The 25,107-nt window shown below is 32.5% G+C and overlaps 1 long non-coding RNA gene across 3 annotated transcripts in view; it reads right to left on the reverse strand.

Annotated features, from left to right (window-relative positions):
- Positions 1-25,107, reverse strand: part of LOC140605497 (uncharacterized) — a 109,304-nt gene that overhangs the window by 83,030 nt on the left and 1,167 nt on the right. For all 3 annotated transcript variants that reach the window (XR_012008149.1, XR_012008148.1, XR_012008147.1), the window contains exon 2: positions 2,557-2,762. This is a non-coding gene — a long non-coding RNA (uncharacterized lncRNA). The remainder of the gene's footprint in view (positions 1-2,556; positions 2,763-25,107) is intronic.

Below are 25,107 nucleotides of genomic sequence, written 5' to 3' on the forward strand. Positions count from 1 at the left end.
ACATATAAACCTTTGCAACTTGTATCTATTTTCCCATTATGCAAATAAAATTTTTATTTATCTTTTTAAAGATTTTATTTATTTGAGAGAGAGGGCACACACACACATGAGTCAGGAGGGGGCAGGAGGACAGACTCCCTGCTGAATGCTGAGCCCTTACTTAAAACTCCATCCTAGGACCCTGAGATCATGACCTGAGCTGAAGTCAAATGCTTAACCAACTGAGCCACCCTCTATACAAATAAAAATTTTAAAAGCATTTTAAAATATCTGTATACTATTTCATAGCATGCTTGTACCATTAATGTATTCATTTGGTTCTCTCTTGATAAACATTCAGATGGGTTTCTATTTTTGCCACTATAAATAAAGATGTAATAAATATCCTTAAATATAGATGACTTCACACTGTTATTTTATATTTGTAGGATAGTTTCTGAAAAATGGTGGTACTATGTTAAAATTTGCATTTAAAATTTTTTTGAAAGTTATTTTGGGTGATTTTCTAAATGACCATAGTATTTCACACTTCTACAAGTAATGTATTAAGATGCCATTTCAAAGCTTCTTCACCAACACTTGATACTAACTTTTGTGAAGTTAACTTATATAGTGTGCAAAAATGGTATTTTGTTGTCATCTTAATGAACATTTCACTGAACATTAGAGGTTGTACATGTATTTATATGTTTATTGGAGATTTGCATTCTTTTCTGTAGATTGTTCACATGCTTTTTTTTCTCTTACAATGTCTTTTCTTATTAATTTGTGGGAGCTTTTGACATTGTAACACTGTAGTTCCTTTTTTGTTCATACGTGTTGCGTAATTTCCCCCCATGCTATGTTTTCTCTTCTGATTTCACTTATAATGTCTTTGGTTATCTATAAATACATACAGTGTATTCATACGTCATCAAATAAGCTTGTCTGTTCTTTTTGACTTCCAGGATTTCTGCCTTATTAAAAAGACCTCCTGACTCCCAACTTATTAATATTTTTATTAATTTCTTGTACTATTTGATCCTTTTTCTTTACATGTTTAATATTCAGCCCATCCATAATTTAACTTATATCTGCTTTGTCTTAGGATTCCAAGTTTGTTTTTTTCAAGCACATATATTATACTTAGGGAAAGTCAGAGCATTACTACTGATATTAAGATGTGTATGCTTGCAGTGGCCTGGGTGGCTCAGCTGATTGGGCATTCACTTGTTGGTTTCCACTCAGGTCATGATCTTGGGATAGAGATCCTGGGATAGAGGTCCTGGGATAGAGTTCTATATTGGGCCTGCACTCAGCAGGGAGTCTCCCTGGGATTCTCTCTTTCCCTCTCCCTCTGCCCCACTCCTCCCCTCTCCTCTAGAATGGATAAATAAATCTTTTTTAAAAAGAAAAAGATGTACATTCCTTGGTTCTTTTTAGTATAGTTTTGAGAACATAAATAAAGCATCTAATCAAGAATTAAACATGTTTAGGTCTATTTAAACTATTCATCTTCTAATTTGAGAACATTTTGTAGAGACTTTGTATGATGAATAATACATTAAGATGCTAAGTATTGTTAGAAGGCAGCTATTATCCCTATAGTGGTGTGCAGATACTACAGCTTTCTGGTTTATGAAATCTCAGGTTGTCACCAGTCTTTGGATTGTGTAATATTAATCTCAGAATCCTGGGTTACTATGCTATTTTGACTTTGTCATTATCACTAATATCCAAAAATAGAATTAATAGGTTCAAAGGGAAGATATTTCCCATGATTTAAGAATGGACATTAAGAACATATTCTATCCTTTTGTAAGCATAAATAAAACTTGCAAAGAGTTAGTTGACTAATTGAATTGATTCCTTTTATTGTATATTGTGCTGATTCCCTAAGCATTGATAGATGATTCAGTGAGAGGATTACCCATTTATAATTATTTTATTCAACTAGGTAGAGTTGAAAGTATTGAATAGTTGGATTGAAACTAATGTGGTTTTAGTTCTTTGAATTGTGACAAAGTGGGATGGGAGCTAGAGTGGATGGGCGTCCAGAGAGTAGTGTGTGGAAACCTTGAAGTCCGAAAAGCTGCTTCCTTGAGTAAATACTACTTGGATTAATCTTACTTGAGAGTTCTTTTGTTTTCATGTCAACTATATCTGTAAACAGGTGATTAATTTTCACCAGCTCTTAGCAAAATGAACATTTATATAGGTCAGTACTAATCTGCCAGCTGTCCACTATTCTGAGATGATGTGAATTCCTTTTTTCCTCTTTGTGTGTTGAAGTATTTATTTTATGAAGGTATGGTCATCATTTTTTGTTAGTTTAATAGTTTTATTTCATTTTGTTTAACTATCCTTACAAGACAAAAAGTTGTCTGCTCTATTTTACTCTCTCATTAAATTTATTTTGGGGTGTGTGTGTTTTAGTGTGTGAGATTCAAATATTTAGAAAGCACTGTTTCAGAAAGCATTATATTCTAAGATATTAATCCTAACCATGTTTTGAAGAAGATATTGACTATAAGGTAGGTACTTAACAGTTCTAGCTAGTTTAAATTTTTTACTTACCTACATATTAGGCTCAGGTTTGCTTTGGTGATCCTAAGAGTATAAATTGAGACAAGGGTAGCTTTAGGTGCAAGATTCCAGCTGGTAGTTACTCTGCCAAAGGTGTTAGCTCTGGGGCAGGTCTAAAGTCTCCAATCCTTTCTATTCACTGGAATAGGATCCTGACTGGCAAAGAGCTTCCAAGCTTGAGGTAGGAATCAGTAATTCTGGAATGAAGTACAAAGAAAGACCCTGGATTATTTAACATACTCTCTTTGTGGGATGCTGGCTCTGATCCTGATGGTCTCCATTGCTTTGGTCCAAGTTTGTGAGAACTAAAGCACAGACAGAGGCATTGCAGAAGTGTCAGGCTCAGTGGGAAAGAATGCAGTACTCGATTAGTTATATCTACCTTGGTACAGCTGGGAGAAATTGTGGTGAAATATTCAGATATTTGTCATTCCTGTTTCAGTTCATTTTCTAAAATAACCAGTATAAGGAAATATTTAGCAGCATGGTAAATATGAGTTAAATGAGAACATTTACAATAAAAAGATAGTAATTATATGTGGCAAATTGAAAGAAACATAAAAGTAACAAGTGTAGAAAATATTCAAATCTGTTTTTAGCTGAAAGTTTAGTAACAATTTAGTCACATATTTCAGTTTTTAAGAATTAATGAAATTGTATTTGTAGGATTGTATGTGTTTAGAAGCAACAGAAATTGGGGATGCCTGGGTGGCTCAGCGGTTGAGTGTCTGCCTCCAGCTCAGATCGTGATCTTGGGTCTGCAGATGGAGTCCTGTGTCAAGCTCCTTCTAAGGAGCCTGCTTCTCCTTCTATCTACTTCTCTCTCTCTGGGTCCCTCATGAATAAATAAATAAAAATCTTAAAAAAAATAAGCAACATAAATTGTAAGCTTCAAAAAGTTTTAAATCCTAATTTAGTTCTCAAAAATTAGTTTAATTTTCATAATTGTATTAGTTTTTAATCACACTTCTGTAATAAAAACAATAAAATCAAATTTTAATTAGCCATTTGAAATCAGAAAAGAACTAGCAGTTTCTGCTGTGTCACTGTTTTAAAAATATATATACTCAAAGATCTATTTATTATTGATAAAGCTTTAAAGTGAATACTTGATGAGTTATATCTACCTTGGTACAGCTGGGAGAAATTGTGGTGAAATATTCAGATATTTGTCATTCCTGTTTCAGTTCATTTTCTAAAGTAACCAGTATAAGGAAATATTTAGCAGCATGGTAAATATGAGATAAATGAGAACATTTACAATGAAAAGATAGTAATTATATGTGGCAAATTGTATATAAATGCTAAAATATATTCAAGTCACCTAACAAGTTGTTCTTTAAAATACTGACCATATACATAGGTATTGAATATTGAATATATAGTGGCTTACAAATGCGTGTACTATTGGACTCATCATATCCTCTGCTAATTTGTATTTCTGGCTTTATCTATCTAAAGTTGTTTCCGATTATAGCTCTACTATAGAATTGAATCATTCTACATTATTTTTTAACATGCAGAATCTCTATAAGCTAATGTAAAACAGAGAACACCACCAAAGAAACATTTTGTAAGCAAATACACATTGTTATGTATATATGTGTTAGTATATATATTTTTCCTAAAAGTGTCAGTTACAAAGATGAATTTCCAATGTCTTATCAAGTATATTTTCAAAAAAAAGTATATTTTCAAGTATATTTTAGTTGACTTTGGCAAATGAAAAAAGTTCTGAGCTCAATCTTGACCTTCCCCTAGAATACTAGTCAAATGTATTGTTTTACTAATATTATTATCATAAACTTTTAAAAAAATTTTTAAAAGATTTTATTTATTTATTCATGAGAGACTCAGAGAGAGAGAGAGAGAGAGGCAGGCAGAGACACAGGCAGAGGGAGAAACAGGCTCCATGCAAGGAACCTGATGTGGACTCGATCCTGGGTCTCCAGGATCAGGCCCTGGGCTGAAGGTGATGCTAAAGCGCTGAGCCACCCACGCTGACCTATCATGAACTTTTTAAAAGTCTCTGATTTTATGCTCTATAACATAGCTGATTATTTAGTATATGTTTTTATTCATTATATTCTGCATTTATTTGTGAGATGATTTATAGATTTGTTGTATGACATTTAAAAATAAGACTGACAAATTCAAATGACATTTGAGGAGAAATGTCATTTTTTTTTTTTAGAAATAGGATATGTAAAATAAAGTAATAAAGTTCTTACTCTAAGATATTTATACAATTCAGTGTTATTTATTTTGTGGTAAAAATGATGTCTAGAATAAATATGAAAGTCTACCTTTGTTTTATATGGATATAAAGCAAATATATATATATACACACTTACTCATGAGTAGATTTAGTTTTTCTTTTCCTCTTATACTCATCTCTGGTTTATGTATCAAAGTTATAAGTGTATAAATAAGTGGTAGAGTTCTTGAACACTTTAACAATTTCTATTTCTTATGGATGAAAAATGGTTTAAAGTTGAAAATGTTATTTGTATTTTAAATGTTCACCAGAGATGACCTAAAGAACCATCTGGGCCTGTTTTTCTTAGCAGGAAGATATTTAACTACAGATTCAATATTGCCAATGTTTACAAGATTATTTCATTTTCTCATTTCTTCATTACTCAATAATTTTTATTTTCTGTGGCATTTTTAATCTTAATTTGTCAAATTTAATAGAATGGCTGTTTTAAAAATATCAAGTTATCTTTTAAATCTCTAATATCCATATTTTTAAACTTGTTTTTAAATTAATATTGCTAACATTTGCTGTTTCTTCTCCTTGCTTGAATATTTATTAATTATTTTTTATTTTTATTAATATTATTTTATTTTTTTATTATTTTTTATTACTTAATAAACTTTTGGCTAATTTAATTTTTTATTTTATGTTGTTTTCTGTTTCACTAATCTCTGCTGCTAAAGTCTTTAAACATTCTTTGGTTAATTTTTTTTTTTTTTAGCTATCTAATTTGAAGTTTAGATTTTTGTTTTCAGGATTTCTTTAATATAAGATTTTAGGATAATAAATTTTATAGAGAGTTAAACGTGTATCCCACAAGTTTTAATATATATTTTCATTAAAGTTCATTTTGGATGTTTTATTTTCATCTTGGCTTACCTTTTGAATCTAGAGATATTCATTTTTTAAAAGTGGTTTTGTCAATAAGTTTTATTTATTTGTTTTAAGGACAAACAATATGATCTGCATGATATAATTTTGGAAATTTATTTGATCATTATTTGTGATCGATCCCTATCCATGTAGATTAGAAAATGATGTGTAGGATTGCCTGGGTGGTTCAGTGGTTGAGCCTTGGTCTTAGGCCCAGGGAGTGATCTGGAAGTTCCAGGATTGAATCCACATCAGGCTCCCTGAGGAGCCGGCTTCTCCCTCTGCCTGTGTCTCTGCCTCACTCTCTGTCTCTCATGAATAAATGAATAAAATCTAAACAGAAAGAAAAAGGAAAGGATGGTATTCTCTAGTTAGTGGGTTCAGCATTCTGTACATATCCATTAGATCATTTACACTCATATTGTATACCGATGTTAAACTTACAGATGTAATACTTATACTACTTCCATAAATTTACTGGATATTTTTCTGCCTGATTTACCATGTACTGAGTCACATGTAAAAAATCTTGAACTATGATGGAGGAATTTGTCCATTTTTCCTAATAGTTATGGCAGTTTTTCCTTAATAAGTCTTAATAAGTCTGGATTTATTAAAATTTGGGATTATTATATACGCCTAATGAATAAATCCTTCAATTATATGAACATGATTTTCTTTGTTCTAGTAATTTGTTTTTGCTTTCAAGAGTTTTGGGGCTGGATATTAATAAAGCTAATCAGTGCAGCCTAGGTGGCTCAGCAGTTTAGCACTGCCTTCAGCCCAGGCGTGATCCTGGAGACCCAGGATGGAGTCCCGCATCAGGCTCCCTGCATGGAGCCTGCTTCTCCCTCTGCCTGTGTCTGTGCCTCTCTCTGTCTCTCTCTGTCTCTCATGAATAAATAAATAAAATCTTTTAAAAAATAATAAAGCTAATCAACTTCTTCAGATGATTTTTTTTTCTTTTTTGGTTTCCATCTTTTTTTATCTATAATTCATGTTTTCATGGTTTAGGAGTGTTTCCTATATATGCATTTTGCTGGTTTTAGCTTTTATACCCTTTCACAGTCTTTGTCTTTAAACCAGAAAGTTTAGTTCATTTACAATTACTGGGCTTACTAATCTATTTTTGTTGATTTCTTCTTGTTTTTTTTTTTGTCACATATTTTAAATTGATTAGATTTTGGTTTTACTTTTATATATTTTTCCATTTGCTATAGATTACCCTTGAATTTTACTTGTACAGTTAACATGTCTAAATTTAATCACTGCTTTTGCTCTTATACCAAATGGTTCAAAGATCTTAGAATATTTTATTTACTATTCGGTATTAATGATTGTTATCTAATTCTATCACTCTGTTTTTAAATAAGACATTAATATCTACTTAAAAAACAAAATTAGAATATTTTATATGATCATTTCTTCTTCTGACACTTTGCACGTTTTTCAATTATTTTCATTGTAATTTTCTGGATTTGGAATATGACCTTTAGAAATGATCACCATTTTGTTTTTATAAAATTGTCCTTTTCCTTTTATTGTCTAATTTAAAAACCATTTTTTTTGATAATCCTAGATTAAAAGTCTTTTTTGTCCCTTTAGCACAATGAGGTTATTATTCACCTGTCAGTTTAGCCGTTGTTTTTTTGTAGATTGATTTACAGTTTTTCTTGGATGCATTTGGATATTTTCTTTGTCTTTTGTGTTCTCAGTTGCACTTTGCTATGTCTGGATATGGGGTTTCTTTAGGCATCTTAAATTTGAAGATTTATATCTTTCATCACTTCAAAAAAATCACTTTTAGCATTATTTCTTAACATACTGTTTCTGTTTTATTCTGTATTTATTTTGTTTCAAAATATGTAGGAAATTCTCAGTCTACTCTCATATATTTTAACCTCTCTTTCATATTTCTTAATTCATTAACTCTCCGAGATGCAGTGTGGGTATAATCTTCCCTGATAACGTAAAGTAGAGCATTCCTATTAAGTCTTTTATAAGCCAAATGGTGTAAAGTGAAGACACAGTTATGCTTAATTTATAAAGAACTTTCTGGAAGTGTTCCCAGACATAAAATGTAACATCTTCTAAGTTTTTCGGATACTTAAGGAACATCTTGCTAAAGGATGCAAAAAATAAACTGAGATAAAGCTCAGATGTTCACAGTTGAAAAGTATGGCGGCTTAGATATTGGGATGCTGAGTATAGCTACTGGGGAAGAAGCTTGGTGGTGTCACTCTTGCTGCTTGGAGTATGTGCCACCTTTTATAGAGTATAGAGGCTTGCTACAAGACAAGTGCTAAATGCTATTTTCACTTTTCACCTTTTTTGTAAAAGTGAAAATCCTCTTTGGATTTCTTTCAGTTGGTGCAAAAAACTACTAATTTAAGTAAATATTTTGTAAAAGCTAAGTGGTATAATGTGAATTTGCAAAAAGAAAGGGATACCTGTACTTCTATCAGCTTTCTTTTTTAATGTATGAATTCTTTCATCTATGGCTAAACTGATGTTCAAACTGTCCATTCAATTATGACATTCAATTACTTTACATTTTAATTACTACAAGTTCCCTTGGTTCTTTTTTAAATAATCTTGGTCATTTTATAGTCTCTCATTCCTATTCACATGTTCAAGCCTCACACATTACATATATCTTTAAAGATACATAATGTGTATATCTTTAATTATTAATTAATCTATAATTAAATATATTATCTATCTGTAAATCCATAGAATAATTGATAGTTAAATGTATTATTTTCAATCAAAATATATAGTTAATTATATATGTTTCATATATGATAATCCCAATATTTAATATTTATAAAAACTTGATTCTGCTATTGTTTCTTATGGCCTCAATGCAATGGTGCCTTGTTCCATTTCTTTCTTTCTTCTTTTTTTAAAAGCATTCCTTACTTTATCTTTTTAATTTAATTTAATCTTTCTAAATTTTTAATTTATATTTATTTATTTTTATTTTAGTTACAGGAGTAAAATTTAGAATTTAGTGATTTATCACTTATATATAACACTCAGTGCTCATCACAAGTGTCTTCCCTAATACCCATCACTCATTTAACCCATGCCCCTGCCCACCTCCCCTCCAACAACTTTCAGTTTGTTCTCTATAGTTAAGCGATGGTTTTACGGTTTGCTTCTCTCTCACATATTGTCCCCTATATTCATCTATTTTGTTTCTTAAATTCCACATATGAGTGAAATCTTATAGTATTTGTCATTCTCTGACTTACTTATTTCCCTTAATACACTCTGGCCACACCAAGTCATTGCAAATGGCAAGATTTCATTCTTTTTGATGGCAGATATTTCATTTTATATACATTATATAAATATATACTTCTTTATCCATTCATCAGTTGATATATACTTAGGCTCTTTCCATAATTTGGCTATTGTTGTTAATGCCACTATAAACATCGGGTGTATGTGTCCCTTCAAATCAGTATTTTTGTGTTATTTGGATAAATACCTAGTAGTACAGTTGCTGGGTCGTAGGATAGTTATATTTTTAATTATTTGAGGAACCTCCATACTGTTTTAAAGTATGGCTGCACCAGTATGCATTCCCAATGGTGTAAGAGGGTTCCCTTTCTTGGCATCCTTGCCAACCATCTGTTGTTTCCTATGTTGTTAATTTTAACCATTCTGACAGGTGCAAGGTGATTATCTCTTTGTAGTTTTGCTTTATCTCACTGATGATGTGTGATGTTGAGTATCTTTTAATATGTTTGTTAGCCATTTCTTATTTTGTGTTTTGATTGTGAATACATGTTCATTAGAATTTTATCATTAGGAATAATTTGAGGGATGCCTGGGTGGTTCAGCAGTTGAGTGCCTTTGACTCAGGGCATGACCCTGGAGTCCCAGGATTGAGTCCTGAAACGGGCCCCTGCATGGAGCCTGCATCTTCCTCTGCCTATGTCTCTTCTGCTCTCTCTCTGTGTCTCTCATGAATAAATAAATAAAATATTAAACAGGAATAATTTGAAAGTATGTTCCTCAAAAATGGAAGTGTTTTTGGAAGTACTAGTAACTTGGGGACATTTAATATGAATTACTACTGGTTATTAGATTTTAGAAAAACAATGATAATGGTGAAATCCTCTGGTGTTCCATTTTTCACAGAGATCTCTCAGACACCCCTTTTTAGAAGGACCCCTAGGCTCTGAGTCCTCTTTTTGTGTCCAGTGCAATCTTCAAAAGAAGGCTCAAAGTTATTAGATTTTGTTAGATGCCCTTGTAGTGAATTCAATATTGGATGCTTTCTTACCATTAGATGTACACTTTTTAATTAACCTTTTTAGCCTTTACCATTTTACCTGCTTTATCTTAAGGTATTTAGAATTTTTTTTCTAAAAATACAGAAATTTTAGTTGTTTTGGAGTAGGAAGTTTGTTTAGGTTGCTAATTTAAAAAAATACATGCATGTTTGAATGTAATGTGGATATTCTTTTGAATACACAATTCTACATTATTAGCTCTTTATGCTTATTTCTTTCTGTTTTGCCAAACTTAGCTGGTATTTATTCTAAGGATCATTGTTCTTTGGGTAAAATATGGCATTATTTCAATAGCTAGGGTGAAATATTGAATCTGTAATTGCCCTTCTCTTCTTTCTCTCTTCAAATTAAGTAAGTGAAAATTTGGAAAGCCAAATTCTTTAGACAGAATGAATGTACCAATTTTACTCTATAGAGCATAAATTAAGATTCAGTTTTATTTCATCTTTGCATCATGATGGAACAGACATTTTGCAATTCATCAGTTATTTTAGAAGGGCAAATAACCACCATCTTTTGAGATGAATAAACAAAATTGCTCTTAGAGTCTGCCAGAAACCAGTTAGGAACAAATTGAGAATTTTTATAACTAGTGGTTTTATGTTATTTTGAAACTTTAAAAATCTAGCCATTTTAACTTTTATAATTTGTTGGTATGGGTTTACTTTTATTAGGGCAGTCATAATTTTTAATTATCACAAAGGAAATGTGTACTATATAATTTTCCTTCCTTTTCTTCTGAAACAAATTTCAAAAAACAGAATTCAAAGAGGTCAGATTCTATTTCCAGCAGTATGGTAATAATGATGATATAATCTCAACTACAAATATTCATGAAATAACTAATGTAGTTTATATAAATAACATGTATACTAAAATATGAACAATATGATATTGGGGTCCACCTTTAATATTGTACAAGCTGTCTCCATGAAGAAGCACACTTAAAAACATCTAATCAGTGATTTATTAAGATAATGTTTCAAATAGGGGTCACAGGAGTGTCAAGGTAAAGACAACAGTGAATAAAAACCAAACAAGAAAACAAAGAGCTTACTGAGAAAAGTGACAGTGTTGTTGGGAATCGCTTACCCCAATATTCCCATTATGGGTTCATTTCATGGACAAAGCTATCTTTAAGGACAAGCCTTAATATCACAAAGAACATCTGAAGGGTGTCTGTGTGGCTCAGTCAGCTAAGCATCTGCCTTAGGCTCAAGTCATGATCTCAGGGTCATGGGAGCAAGCCCCAAATCAGCTTCTCCCTCTCACTCTGCTGCTCCCCCTACTTGTGCTCCCTCTTTCTCCCTCTCCCTTCTCTGTCAAATAAATAAATAAAATCTTCAAAAAAAAAGAAGAAAATGTCTGAGCTGTTGTATTAATTTTATAATCTTTATAATTTACGGTTGTAATGGAAACTTAATTAGTATTTTCAGTGTAATAATATGAAAACTACCTCAATAGCTTTACAGCTCACCTTCAAAGATGAAATCATCATTAGATTTCTTACAAACAAAAACTGGGTTGCTAAAAATATTAGGATCATGTGGCAATCTATTTTATTGTTGCCCTTTATCAGTGACACTAATCAGGAATTATAAAAATATGCAGGTAAGTTTCTAGAAACATTAGTAAATATGCTCAAGATACAATATACATATCTTTCTGGAATATTGCATTTCATCAATTATTTACTATTAAGACAGATATAAGTAAAGTAGAAGCCATTAAATTAGATGAAAATATTTGAAAATTGATCAAAATATGTTGTAGAATAAATAGAAATTTATATCATTAGAAAAGCAACAAACACTAAGTAAATAGAATTACTTTTTTGTGTGTGTAGTGTAATTTAGATTAAAAAGGCATAGCATATACATGACCAAGAATCCATTAAGGTCCCAATTTGTTCACCTAGAAAAAATACAACCATTTCTTGAAAGATGTAGTCTTCCAGAATTTGCACAAGAAGAGACACTTTATAAAGGACTGTATTAGAGAAATTGAATCAACAATTAATAACCCTCCAAAATAGAAAGTGTCAGACCTAAATAGATTCCCTGGAGAAATTCTACCAAACAGATAAAGAAGAAATTATTATACTGATTCTCTTTAATCTCCTTCTGAGGATAGTTGCAGAAGGAATACTCCCTAATTCATTCTATAAATCCAGCATTGTTCAAATAGTAAAACCAGACAAAGACGTTACATGAAAAGAAAACTATGGACCAATATCTCTCGTGAATGTAGAGGTGAAAATCTCCAATAAAATATTTTAAAAATTGAACCCCAAGAGGCTAAAAAGAATTATAAACCATATTCCAGTGGATTTATCACAAGCAAGCCTGGTTTCAACATTTAGAAATCAATTTATGTAATCTATCTACAGATCAAAAAAAATCACAGAATTGTATCAATATATATAGGAAAGACAATTAATAAAATCCAATACCCATTCATGATAAAAACTAAAAATAAACTAGAAATAGAAGTTAATATCCACAATTTGATAAAGAAGATATACAAAAACTCTGCAGCTAACATCATACATAATAGTGAGAACTTGAAATTTTCCACTAAGATCTAGTACAAGGCAAAGATTTTCCCTCTTACTACTCCTTTTCAACATCACACTAGAAGTTCTAACTAATGTAATAACACAAGAAAAGGAAATAAAAGTTATACACTATGTAGAAAATCTAAACTAACTTACAAAAAAATCTCTTAGCATTAATAAGTGATTACAGCAAGTGTCAGGATAAAAAGTTAATATATAAAAGTAGATTGCTGTCCAAAAATCAACAATGGACAGTGGAATTTGAAAGAAAAACACAATACCATTTACATTGGTATCCCCAAAGTGAATAAGGTATAAATTTAATATAATATGTACGAGCTTTATATGAGGAAAACCAAGTCTGATAAGTGAAATCAATAAAGAACTAAATAATTGAAGAAATATTCCATGATCATGAATAGAAAAACTCTAGTGTCAAATGTCAAATTTCCCAGCTTGATGGATAGCTTCAATGCAATCTCAAGCAAATCCAAAGCTGTTATTTTGTAGATATCAACAAACTGATTATAAAGTTCACATGGAGAGACAGAAGATCCAGAGTAACCAATACAGTACTGAAAGAGAAGCAAAAAATTGGAGGACTGACACTTCTCAACTTCAAAACTTACAATAAAGCTTCAGTTATCAAGGCAAGGTAGTATTGGTAAAAGAATAGAGAAATAATAGTGGAATAAAATAGAAAACCTAGAATTTGACCCACATAGATATATAGTTAACTGACCTTTGACAAAGGAGTAAAAGACAATACAATGGAGCAGATAGTCTCTTCAAGTAGTGCTGGAACAATTGAACATCCACATGTAAAAAAAGTGAACTTAAACACAGATCTTATATGCTTCAAAAGAAAAAAAAACAAAATGAATGAAAGTTCTAAATATGAAATGCAAAATAACAAAATTCCTAGAAGATAACATAAGAGAAAATCTAGATGACACTGGGCATAATAAGGCATTTTTTTAGAATCAACGCCCAAGATGTGATCCATAAAAGAAATAATTGAAAAGCCGATCTCATTAAAATTATAAACTACTACTCTACAAAAGATAATGTCAAAAAAAATGAGAAGATAAGACACAGATTGGGAGAATGTATTTGCAAGAGATACATCTAATCAAAGACTATAATCCAATATATACAAAAAACATCTAAAACAAGATAACAATCCAATTATAGAGTAGGCCAATGACCTTAATAGACACCTCATAGAGAAGATATACAGATGGCAAATAAGCATATGAAAAGACACTCCTCCTTATATGTCAGTAGGAAAATGCTACTCAAAGCAACAATGAGATACCATTACACACATATTAGAATGGCCAGAATCTGGAATGCTGACAATACCAAATGTAAGGATGTAGAACAATAAAAACTCTCATTTATCATTGGTGGCACTGTAAAATGGTACCAGTACTTTGTAAGACAGTTTGATGATTTCTTATGAGACTAAACATGTTTTTATTATGGATCTAGCAATCACACTGCTTGTTATTTACCCAAAGTATATGAAAACTTACATCACCACAAAAACTTTCATATGGTTATCTATAGCAGCTTTATTTAGAATTTCTCAACTTTGGAAGCAACCATGATGTTCTTCAGTAGATAAATGGATGAATTGTGGTATATCCAGAAAATTAAATATTATTCAGCACTGGAAGGAAATGAGCTATCAAGCCATAAGAAGACATGGAACTACCTTAAATGTATGTTGCTAAGAAAAAGAAATTAACGTGAAAAGGATACATACTATTTGATCCCAACAATATGGCCTATGGAAAAGGCAAAACTATCTAGACAACAAAAAGATCAAATAAATTAAAGGGGATGGGGTGACTGGATGACTCAGTTGGTCAGCTGAAGGCTCATCTGCCTTTAGCTCAGGTCATGATCCCAGGGTCCTGGGATCAAGCCCCACATCAGGCTCTCTGCTCAATGGGGAACCTGCTTCTCCCTCTCCCTGCCACTCTCCCTGCTTGTGTGCTCTCTTTCTGTCAAATAAATAAATAAAATCTTTAAAACAATAAATAAAACTTAAAAAAAAAAAGTCAGTGGTTGTGGTTGTCAGGGGTTGTCAGCAAAGCACGGAGGATTTTTAGGGCCATGAAAATAGTCTGTATGATCTAATGATGGACATAAATTATCATAGTTTTTTACAAATTCATAGAATGTACAACACCAAGAGTGATCCCTGATGTAAACTATAGGATTTAGGTGATATGTTTCATCAGTGTACACTCACCCTTGTTTAAAAAAATGTATCATTCTGGTTAGTGATGTTGAAAATGAGGAAGGCTATGCATTTGTAGGGGCTGGGAATATATGGAGAATCCCTGAACAGTCCTCTCAATTGTGTGATGAACCTAAAACTATTATAAATAAAGTCTTTTAAAAATAAAGACTCCATCAAAGAAATTAATGAGAAATTTATGTGAAATGGTGAAAAAACTAATGCAGCCAATATTACATCTGACACAGATATCTAAAAACCCTATAATAGAGTTTGGACCTAAAAGAATGCAAAATATTTGAAAAAAGTAAGGAAAAAGATTCATTCAAACAAATCATATTTAATTCAAAATCTGATATAATTCATAAACCATTCTTGAGTTAATAAAAAACAACTTTAAGTTCTCTATCTACTAGGAGTCTAAAAACAAACTAATCTCAGGTGCAGAAATGCCAGGTTTTTCCCAACGCAGTGCAATAGTACTACAAACCTAAGTTTAAGAATAGTGTAAAAGCTATTATTGAAAAATTCAGTAATTAGGGTGCTGGCCATAATTATTTGGTGAATGATAGTCATCAACTTTAAGTCCTAGCCTGCACTTGTTATTCTGTTGAAATAATGAGGAGTTTCTTCTGCCAAATTCCATATCCTCATAATGTTAAAGCACTATCTGTTACTGGGCAATGAAGACATTAATTAACCATGAAAACCTGAATTCAAATCTTCAGTGTCTGCCTTGGATTTCATCCATGGTTTATTTCTAATATACCAACAAACCTTATAATAGGTGATCCCAAAATGTAGATTCAGAGACTAATGAGGGGCTTCTGCGTGTGTTTTCACTCTTTGGAAGACTAAGAACAGGTTAAGAAAATTATTTCCTTTAGATTTATCAAACTCAGACCCTCTGAGGCCCAGAGGCCAATGATCAGTGTGTTGGACTGCCTCAGACTGAGATTCCACTAACATTTATAGAGCATTTATTTTGCAACATCATGTAAGGCATTTCCATAACAGTATGTCAGAGTCAGAATATTAGCTTGGCACTTAAGCTTTCTTTTTTTTTAAGATTTTATTTATTTATTTATTTATTTATTTATTTATTTATTTATTTATTTATGAGAGATACACAGAGACAGGCAGAGAGACAGGCAGAGGGAGAAGCAGGTTCTATGCAGGGAGCCTGACGTGGGACTTGATCCCAGGTCTCCAGGATCACACCCTGGGCTGAAGGTGGCGCTAAACTGCTGAGCCACTTTCATAGCATAATAACAAATCAGTTGCCCTTTCGTATCTAGAGCATATGGCTCTCACTTGATACAGTAGCATAGTTTCTACATTAGGGGCATTTTTAAGAATGCAGTCAAAAATTAAATATAATGAGGCCGCCATTAAAGAAATACCATTGATTTTAAAGAAATTTAATATTTGAGGGGCCCCTGAGTGGCTTAGTGGTTGAGCATCTATCTGCCTTTGGCTCAGGTCATGATCCTGAGGTCCTGGAATTGAGTCCCGCATCAGGCTCCCCAAGGGGAACCTGCTTCTCTCTCTGCCTATGTCTCTGCCTCTCTTTCTGCCTCTCTCTCTCTCAGGAATAAATAAATAAAATCTTTAAAAAAAGAAATTTGATATTTGAGAAATGGATGTGTTAGCCATCCATTCCTCTATATTAAAATTACACATTTGGTCTCTATATTAAATTATATATACAGGAAGAAAAATATATAGTGTATGTTATCACAAGTCCTACGCCTAGAAATATCCTCAGGGTTGTTATACCTTTAGCATTTATAGTAATTCTTTATTTTAAAGTGTCAGTTTGAATGAATGACAATTTTGTTTTTAACAAAGCTACAGTGAAATATTTTTCTGCCAGTGAGGACCAAACAACATGATTTCACAAAAATTTAGTAAAAACTGTATAAACCAATTAGTTTTCATTTTTGACCTTGATTAGCAGCACACCTAATGCCAAAGTCAGAGATAAAATTATAATAATTTGCAAATCTTCTATGTCTGGTACTATGTATTTCTTCTATTCCCTTCAGATAGTTTCTGTTTTGTTTTATTTTTGTCCCCCTTTGTTTCATTTTACTTTTCACCTTCATGTCATCAATCAGTTTAGAGTGATATAGGATATAAGAAGAGCTAGCACATTTTTCTCATTGAGCATAGATATATTTAAAGGACTAATACTAATAGGCCAGAATATTTGACTTTGAGAATTAGAAATTCCAAGACATGCCATAATAACTACAAGTCATATGCCAATATTCAGTTTTAAATATTTGATGTATCTTCAACCTTGAATGGTGTCACTGATATTGATTTTTTTAATTCCTTGGAAGAATCTGGCCAAGAGATGAATTTATCTGAAACTTCTTAGCTTTCATAAAATATTTTCACATGACCTGGATAGTAGTGTGACAAGCTAGTCACTAGAGAAGGACCTGAAACCATACGAAGGCAGAGACGTCTGGCAGATGTCAAACAAGCAGTCAAGTCTCTGAAGGTCAGCTGAGGCCAGAAGGACTTGACTATGATGGGACATTAGTCAGCAACGTCCAGGATCTTGGGATATTCTGAAGTCATCAAATGTGTACTAATGAGGATGACTGAAATCTATGGCAGTTATTTCTCCCTATTTGGTGTGGGAAAATCCTGGCATTATTTGTATTAATTATTAACAAGGAACATTGAGTCAGAATGGAATTTAATCCTTTAATGAAGCGAGACCATGTTATTTAATTTTTACGTTTTAAATCTTAGAGTTTTTCCTTTTCTTAAAGAGTAATTATTGAAAATATAAACACCCTAGTAGAAGTGTTTCAATAGTTTCCTCAAATAAATATTTGTGTCTTTTTCTTCCAATGCTCTGCCTCCTTCCTCCTTATACATCTCTCCCTTCTTAGTCTTTCTTCTATGTTGCCTTCTTTCTTCTTGTTATGCCTCTCCTTTCTTTATTCTTGCTTTCTCTTTTACATTAATTACTAAACAACTCCAAAGGTGGATTTTATTTATATCCTTTTTAGTTTAAAAATCCAATACTTAAAGCATATGTTAAATTTAAATTTGCTATAAAAATGTAATTGATACTGAGGCACTATGTATATGGTGTGTTCATTGGACTGTGACATTTTGGAAATTTAAGAAAATCCCTTTGAGCCTCAGTTCTCTTTCCAAATCAAAACATCAACTGTGTTCACCCAGCAGTCCTTACCAAACTAGGACAACAAAATGCAATAGCATTCCAACATTTGTTTAGAATTAAGAACTAAGTTGTACATATGAAACTAATGTGGGACACCTGGGTGGCCCAGTAGTTTGGTGCCTGCCTTCAGCTCAGGGCATGATCCTGGGTTCCTGGGATCAAGTCCTACATCAGGCTCCCTGCATGGATCCTGCTTCTCCCTCTGCCTGTGTCTCTGCCTCCCCCTCTCTCTGTGTCTCTCATGAATAAATAAATAAAATCTTAAAAAAAAAAAGAAACTAATGTAATGTCGTGTGTCTACTGCACTCAAATTTAAAAATATGTTGGTTTCACTGTAATAATAATTTTCACAATGTGTGTATATAAAGTGTATATATAAATATATATCAAAATATCATATTAGGCATCTTAAATATATACAACGTTGTCAATTCTATCACAGCAAAACTGGAACTTCCCCCATGTCGTTCTCCAAAAGTGCATTTGAGATACTTAGATGATAAATGTGCATGCCCCAGGAAGGGATGGTCCTCCAAAATTTAGCAAAGTCAAAGAAGAAAATTTTTAACATTAATTGTTCTGTATATATTTACCTTATCAATATAATTTATTTTTAAAACCTGGACTAGCTATAATTTTTATAGGTGAAAAATGATGACAAAATGCTTCCTTATAACCATTTATTATCTAATGTACTAATTTTCTACAAAATTGGCTGAACTTTGACTTACAAATTAGTAAAGGAGCATGTAATCGCTATTAAAATTTAAAATCTGTGTTGCTGAAATATAAAGTATTTTCATTGAAATTATAGTTTGAATTTAATGACCAGTATTCTTAGTGTTTGCTCCATACATTAATCATGATTTATATTTTCTCTTTCGTAAATTCATTTTCCTTTTTCATATAATTAACTTTAGACCCACTGAGATCATTTGCACTTCAGCCATCCACTTGCAAATCATATCCTTGCATTCGACAGTTAAAAAAAGCCATTTCTGCTCTGTTGTAATTATCCTGTTCACAATAAGTACACTTCCCTTTATGTGTAATTTTTTCTAATTTCATAAGGCATCTCTATAATTGGATTTCCTGTCCCTTCTCAGGTGCTCCCAGGAAACAACTACCATGGTATTCATTGGTTTGTACTTTTTCTGTCCATCTGGGACAGCAATGGAAAAATGAAGCCAAACCAAACCTGGAAAAACTGCAGCTTTGCTGTGCATGCACCAGTAATGCTGCCTCTTACACCAGGATTACCAGCGTTCTTGGGAATTGCTTGCTTCTCAAGCAACCTAGGGGGTCAGTCTCATCCATCCTGCCCATATACTTACAGGCATGCATTTCCTTGAGATGAAAGAGTTAACCTCAGTTAACCTTTTTATAAATTGATCTATCTGCTGGGTCAATTCTTTTTTTTTAATTTTATTTATTTATTCATGAGAGACACAGAGAGAGAGAGAGGCAGAGACACAGACAGAGGGAGAAGCAGGCTCCATGCAGGGAGCCTGACGTGGGACTCCATCCCAGGTCTCCAGGATCACACCTTGGGCTGAAGGTGGTGCTAAACCGCTGAGCCACCGGGGCTGCCCTGCTGGGTCAATTCTTTTTTTATATATATACATTTATTTTTTATTGGTGTTCGATTTGCCCACATATAGAATAACACTCAGTGTTCATCCCCTCAAGTGCCCACCTCAGTGCCCATCACCTAGTCACCCCCACCCCCTGCCCACCTCCCCTTCCTGCTGTGTCAATTCTTAAAACATTTTGGTTCCTGGTACATGAAAGTAAAGGACAAAACTCTTAATATGCAATGTTCTCTCTCTTTTTTTTTTTTAAGCTGGAATTTTCATGCTATGAGTGTAGTAAATTACTTATGTTAAGAAATTAAAAGAAAAAGAAATGCCATGTGAATTAGATTGATGTTCTGTCAAGAGAAAATTTTGTCTTTGATAATAAAGTAAAGACCATGTTAATATTGTGTGAGTATATGTAAATGCTAAATAAGAAAATCAAATTATAAATTTAACTGCTGAGTAAAGAAAAATGTCTTAAATTCCTCGGTAAAGATATGAGAATATACTTGAAATAAAAATAATACAATAATAATAATTTTTAAAACTTTAACAAATTAAAGTTTTAGCATATTAGTAATTTTAGCTTCAAATTCAATTTACTATATTGAAAAAGACTTGAGAAATGTATTCATTTGATTATTCTTTCTGAAGTTTATTTACATTAAAAAATACTAAATAGGGACACCTGGGTGGCTCAGTCAGTTGAGGTTGAGCATCTGACTCTTGGTTTTAGCTCAGGTCGTAATTTCATGGATTTTAGGATGGAGCCCAGAGTCAGGCTCAGCACTCAGTGGGGAGTCTTCTTGGAGATTCTCTCTTTCTGTCCCTGCCCCCATCAATAAGTAAATCTTTTACAAAATACTAAATATTATCACTAATATAACCCCTCTCAGACCACTATTTTTTCTTCTTTAAAGAACTTAGAAAAAAAATGAATTTAGAATTATATGGGTACCCATTTAATGTAAATTGGAAGGTGTGCTTTTGTGTATCGATGTGTGTGTGTACCTTGTCTTGATTATTTGAACTATCTTCCTTAGATAAAGAATACCAAAATGTATGGAACTCATATATTTTTGATAGATTTTTTGCTTTGTCAAAGATGAGCAAACCTTATTTAAAAAGAAATTTAAAGGGAACAGAAAAGAGTTTTATTTGAGCCCAAGTTAGGACTGTTGCCCAGGATACACAATCTTCACAAGAAAGAGAGTGCTCTAGGGAAGGAACATTTGGTGCAGGGCTATATATGTTTTTTTACATAAAGAGTTACAAATCATCATGATGAAGGACATTCCAGAAAGTAGTTACAGACTTTATCTTACATTTTTAGTGTATGCAAGACTGTATGACTTTAATCTTATGGGTATAAATGAGGGTTTTTTTTCTCGTATCTTTGGAATTTTTATTTTTATTATTTATTTATTTATTTTAAAAACAAACCAGAGGTAGGATGTGTGCTAGGGGTAGAAATAGAGCCCATGCATGGTTTGAGGTTTTGTCCAGACATTTTTGACCTTGGTAATTGCTAAAGTAGAGCTACCTTGGGATCCCAGAAGCAGACCCACAAACATACAACATTGAAAATTTCCTCAGCTTTTCATTAAGCTAATATTTCCCAACACATTTTATCTATATCAAGTAACAAAGTGGTGAGTTCCCTAGCAATCAGTTTTCCCTTAGACATGGGAGAGCTAGGTTCTTGTCTCATGGAGTCAAAGAATGAATCTTGTGGACAATGGAGAGTAGGTAAAGCGATAAAAGTTTATTAAGCAAACATATAGAAAAAGCTCTCAGAAGTGAGAGGAGTCCTGACAGGATTGCCACTGAAGGCTTTTTGGTTAGCCTTTTATTGAGAACCTAGCCAGGGAGCCCATGGCCTTCAGATTCTTGTGTAGTCTGAGCAAGGACTTTTGATAATATTTTTAATGACTGACTTCTTTGTAGTCTGGTGAGTTTCTGTGATTACTTGGTAGCCATTAAAGGGAGATACTCCCTAATATTTTGGAGCTAGGGAGCCAGATTTATTTATTTTTTTCTCTGTTTTTGCTGTCTTATCTCTGTTTCCTTGGGATGGGTAGGAACCTGACTTGGGGCCTCTCAGTGTCCTTGGGATCTGTGGGAACCCACAGATTTATGGGAGCCTGACTCTGGGTCTTTCCCTTATCTTTCCCTGCTTAGCCCCATCTGCCCCTAACTTGTTCCTACATCACCTTGTCCACCTGTGCCCACCCATCTTGTCACATTGGCCTCTAAGATGCTCATGAATAATACTTTTATTATTTCACAAGGGTTTCTTTATAGTGGCAGATGCCCTAATGTCTTTTATTATTATAAAATATGAAAACATGAATTTAAAGACAAAAAAAAAACCCCTCTTACAATAGCCTAGAAGCTTATGGTAGAGATTGAGTTTTTGCTTAATCAGCAGCAGTTGTTCTGGTGACATAATTTACCATGCAAAGTTCTATTTCCAATGGATACAGAATTGTGCATTGCCTTTGAATTCCATCCCACATATAGTGAAATAGATAAAATCTTAAAAAAAGAGAAAAGAAAGGGGATCTTGAAATGATTTTTAAATAAATGGAACAGATAGGGCACAAGTAATAAATGGCCTCCTGGGAATTTTGCACAGTATCCTAAAAGAGTTAATTTCTTTTACACAGCTTATAACTTGCTAACTTGTAGCTTTAGAAAAACTCCATAGGAAGAGCAAATACTATGGGAATGATTTTAATCTTTTTAACTGCTACCATATTTATTTTCTGTCTCTGCATATCCAATTCTGTTATCTCTGTACTTCTGGGCACACATCCAGAGAGGTTCATCTCTTTTTCTCTGAAAATTAAGGAAGCTACATTTACACATTTTTAGTAAAAATATACTGTATTGAAATATTTTAAGTTTTTTATTAGAAATATCACAGTAGATAATAGCAACCCTTCCATCAAGTCAATATAGAATTTAAAAATAGCTAGAGTAGTCAGATTCTTCTGGAAACCAACACTGAGTTGCCTGTGAAAGCTGACTTTACCTAAACCACTGCTCTGAAGTTTACAGCACAGTTTGGCTTGCGGTTATAGTTTCCTGACAGTAAATGACCTTTCAAACACAAACAGATTTTTAAATTCTAGTTCAGAAAAAAAGCTATATTATTTCATTTGTAAAAATACTTCAAATCCATGTGAAAGACAAAAATATAACAATGTGTAGAAGTTAACACTGCAATGGTAAAATTCAGTGTTTGAAATTGGTGGTGGAAATTTCAGTTCTTCCTCTGTGGTTGAGTTTAGAATATGTAAGTCTATGTAAAACAACTTGGAAGAATCTTTCTTGACATCATCCCCCATTCAGATTTTGGCAATTAGGTTTTTAGTTTGTTTCCTCTTGGAGTATCTTTGTTTCTTTTTCCACACATTTAATACATACATGTTGCCTTGAATTGTTATTTTGTCTTAAATATATGCAAAATACTTTATGCCTCAGAAGATGAGAATCATATCTTATATTTTATGTTCCTAGTGTCAATGGAGTATTTAAAACTATTCCATGTATAAATATTTTTGTATTCATGATTCTGAAGATGAAGTTGCAAGCATCTTATTTTGGAAATTGGAGAATATCAGTCAGAATTACATAACCTATATCCACTTGAATCACTTTTTCAAATAATACTACTTTAGCAAAAAATAATTTTTGTTCTGAAAACAAATGATGGAATAAGTTAAATGAAAGCTTTATTCCTTAAAGACTATATTCAATCTTTCTATATCAAATATATTTTTTTAAGGCATGTTGGGCACAAAACTAATTGCCTATCAAGTAATAATGTCATTACAAAGGATAGTTAATTGTAAGCAGTCTTTTCATGTCTTTTGTGGTATTTCTCTAGCTGATCCTGTTTCTTTTGTTACTCATATGGTTTCTCACAGTCTGAAGCTGACCAAGGGATATTTGAAATAAAGTAGCCAAAGCTGGAATGAGCATGATTTGGCATGACTTCAAGTTCTATCAATATCTTAGTGGTAAAGAAAATAAAATCAAGTGTATTCAGATAAATGACAGGTGATTTAAACTCTCTGAAACCACCAGAACCATTTCATTATACCATAGTATTGCATAACATGTGTTTTCATGGATTACTATTGCTTGGTAGGTAAAAAATGATGCAAATTGCTTCATTCCATTTTCAGTTTTATTTTCTAATCTGGGGTTTCTGTTTATCAGCCTGTTCTTTATAGTTCTAAAGGCCTCTCATTGGTTAAAAATATTTGGACTCCTCCAAAAAGGAATCTTTTCTTAAATTATAACAAATGTATGGAAAGGGGAACACAAAGTCATCATTATAGCAGTTGTTCAATTTGTTGATTGTTGCAAATCTTTGATCTATAAAATGATGTCAGAGACTTGTGAAATTCCTCTGGAAGCAAATTCTGGCCATTGGAGTTCAACTTTAAGCATACCAGTGACTAGTTGGAGTTGCTTATTTAGGAGATATCTTCTTAATTCATTATCATTGTTCCTCCCCAAGAGTCTTTGGCCCATTATCCAAAGTAGAATGTTTGCTATTCCTCTTGGAATTATTATTATTTTTTTTAGAATTGGAGGTATGTTTAGTTGACTCTGATTTATTCGTTGTCCTACCTCCACTGAATATTTCCTTCTTTAAATACAATATTCATAAATGGTTCAGAACTTCTTGATAAAAATTTACATGTGAACAAGGTTGTCCAGCTTTTCTTGTAATGCAGACAGTGATATCTAGAGTGACAGATTTGCTGACATATGATCCAGGAATCATTAAGCACCACTTTCAAGTCTTATTATAGCACCATTTCAGTTTGGGTTATTATTAACCTCATGAAGCTCTACTCCTGAGAGTCTGGCTGTCTGGTGGTTGCATAGGCAGCAATCACAACCCTACACAAAAACTCATAAGCTAGCATACACTCCAAACTATTATTTAGTAGAAGTGCAATAAATTGTAAACATTGCTACTATTAAAAATTATCATGGGATAATATTAATGCTAATTGGTTTTAATTGTTCAAACAGGGTCTATATTTTAATTTTTATCATCTTTCTAGTTCTATTTATGTGTTCTCTGAAATGAGTATGAAGAGCAATATGTATAAAATTGACATCTGGCATATTTTTATATTTTATATGGCATATTGCCTATGTTAACAAATACTATCAACAAAACTTCTATTCTAAATAAATTTTAAATATTAATTCATTGAATCAAAAAGTATAAAAGCTGATTATTTACTGACATATAGAAAAATGAAAATCTTATGCAAGGTCATGGAGCTAGATACTACAGGAGAGCTTTTGAGACATTCAAAGTCCATGCCACTAACCAAAACATATGCTGCCTCCAGGTGGATTAATCATATTTTTGTACCAATTTAGTAGCTTTCAAAATAGTTTCTAAAAAATTCATTAGCTGACTCTTGGCAGGAATTCTGTAATGTATGCTGGTCAGTGTTACAGTTGTTAC

The sequence above is a fragment of the Canis lupus genome, chromosome 15, assembly GCF_048164855.1.
Source record: "Canis lupus baileyi chromosome 15, mCanLup2.hap1, whole genome shotgun sequence".
Lineage (NCBI taxonomy): Eukaryota > Metazoa > Chordata > Mammalia > Carnivora > Canidae > Canis > Canis lupus.